Genomic DNA, 2395 nt, shown 5'->3' on the forward strand with positions numbered 1-2395 from the left:
TTTGCGAACGACCTGCAGCATATAATTTTGTATAGAGTGATCAAATGCATGTGCTGTACATTGGGTCACTCCCTTTATCGAATCGATTTCACCTGAGCAAGTGTTCGGTGTACCACGCGTCAGTCAGGTGTTGAGCAACGTGAGATGAAGTGTTTTGCTCAAGAACACAGCGCATCACTCGGTCTAGGAATTGAAACCGCGATCTTGCGTGACTGCAACGCCCTAATTACTAGGCCATGATGTGTGTGTGTGTGTGTGTGTGTGTGTATAGGGGTAGCTGTGAGGTAAGAAGTTTGCTTCCCAACCACATGGTTCTGGGTTCAGTCCCACTGCGTGGCACCTTGGGCGAGTGTCTTCTACTTTAGACTTACTTACTATACTTCTTCTAGTCATTAGACTGGGGACATCGTGGGGCATCGCATTTAAGAATTTTTAGCTGAACGAACTGATCTCAGTGCTCATTATTACTTTTTAAGCCTGGAACTTATTATATCGGTGAATTTTACCGAACTGCTGAGTGATGCGGATGTAAACAAACCAACACCATGTTTGTCAGGCCTTGATAGGACACACACATACACACACACTCATGTACACACACACACACTCATGCACACACACATAGTGGGAATGAGGCTACAGTAGAAGGCACATACATAAGTCTCTATGCAGAGGGACTGAACCCGGAACCACGTGCTTGGGAAGTAAATTTCTTATCACTCAACCACACCTATCCGTCGTGTTTTGCTCCAGGTTCTGTTTTCAATATTCCGCCCATAAAGAATTGGTCGATCCGAAGCTACACTAATTCAATTTGCTGCGCTGTGGGATCGATCGCGACGCATATATTTGTGAAATGAACTACTTCACCGCAGGCTACTCCTGTGCATACACATACATACACACATACACATACACACACAAATACTTATACTATATCGTATAAATTTCGCGACATGAGACAGATGTCCCCTCTTTCTACGGAATCAGTAAAGCCTCAGCGGTATAGCACAACGATTTTGCGAAACGGGATATGATAACGAAAGTGACCGTTGCAAAGAAAACAATCAATGATTTGGCCAATGAAAAGAGACTATGCTACAGCAATCAAAAGTAAGATGACAATGTTACAATAAAGAAAAATACAACAGCGTAGAAAGTAATATTTAGCAATTAATCAATGAAATTGAGAACTACACAAAGAAAAACGAGTCCGCTGGTATGATTTGAAACCCCAGCTGGAAATGATGATGAAACAGTCGCCTGAATGATCAAGGTAACGTGAAACGCGAGCCACGAATAAATATTTCAGATATATATATATATGTATGTATGTATGTATGTATGTATGTATGTATATGTATGTAGGTATGTATGTATGTACATGTTTGTGTGTGCATGATCCATACACACGCACACACCCACACTATTTAATCAATAAATAGCTGTATATAGCAGGAAATTGCAGCATAAAGCGAAATAAAACAAGCAAAAGATTACAAGAAATAGCAACAAGTTGTGAGATAATGAGAAATAGCAACAATGAACAGGAAGTAACAAATAGCAACATAGAAAAGAAAAAAACAACAACAATTCAAAAACAACAGTAAACAAAACAATGACGAAATAATGGCAAGAAATAAATAGAAATTGGAAAATAGAAAGTTAATATCTGGAAATACTTTCTGAATACTATATTGTGTGGTTTTAGGAAGTAAAAGGTTACAGATAAATCAATGGTTAAATCTATGGGTGTGTGTGGGTGGTGGGTATGAAATGAAAGGTGTGATGTAATGAGATGTTAAACCATCATGGTAGTTGACTATAAGGTGTGATAAATTATATATGATGTGGTAGAGTGTGATAAATTGTAAAAGACGTGGCAGAGTTGGGCGTGAAATATGTGTGGTAGATTGGAGGTAATATATTATATAAGGCGTGGTAGATTTGGGGAAGAAATATAAGGTGTGGTTAAGAGGGGCTAAAATATAAGAGGTGAGGGAAGGTAATGAAATATAGATCTGGTGGACAGAGAGTGATATATAAACGACGGTAGAGTTGGGGGTGAATTGTAAGGTGTGGTAGACGATGGTAAAATATAGATTTGGTAGAATGTGTATATTAGCTGTGGTAGAGTTGGGGGAAAATGTAAGGCGTGGTAGACGATGGTAAAATATAGATTTGGTAGAATGGGTATATTAGCTGTGGTAGAGTTGAGGTAAAATGTAAGGCGTGGTAGACGATGGTAAAATATAGATTTGGTAGAATGTGTATATTAGCTGTGGTAGAGTTGGGGGAAAATGTAAGGCGTGGTAGACGATGGTAAAATATAGATTTGGTAGAATGTGTATATTAGCTGTGGTAGAGTTGGGGGAAAATGTAAGGCGTGGTAGAC

General features: G+C 39.1%; 1 protein-coding gene across 1 annotated transcript in view; it reads right to left on the reverse strand.

Annotated features, from left to right (window-relative positions):
* Positions 1–2395, reverse strand: part of LOC106871942 (rhomboid-related protein 3) — a 297954-nt gene that overhangs the window by 213287 nt on the left and 82272 nt on the right. The gene's annotated exons all lie outside the window — the stretch shown is intronic.

This window comes from Octopus bimaculoides, chromosome 21 (assembly GCF_001194135.2).
Source record: "Octopus bimaculoides isolate UCB-OBI-ISO-001 chromosome 21, ASM119413v2, whole genome shotgun sequence".
NCBI classification, from domain to species: domain Eukaryota; kingdom Metazoa; phylum Mollusca; class Cephalopoda; order Octopoda; family Octopodidae; genus Octopus; species Octopus bimaculoides.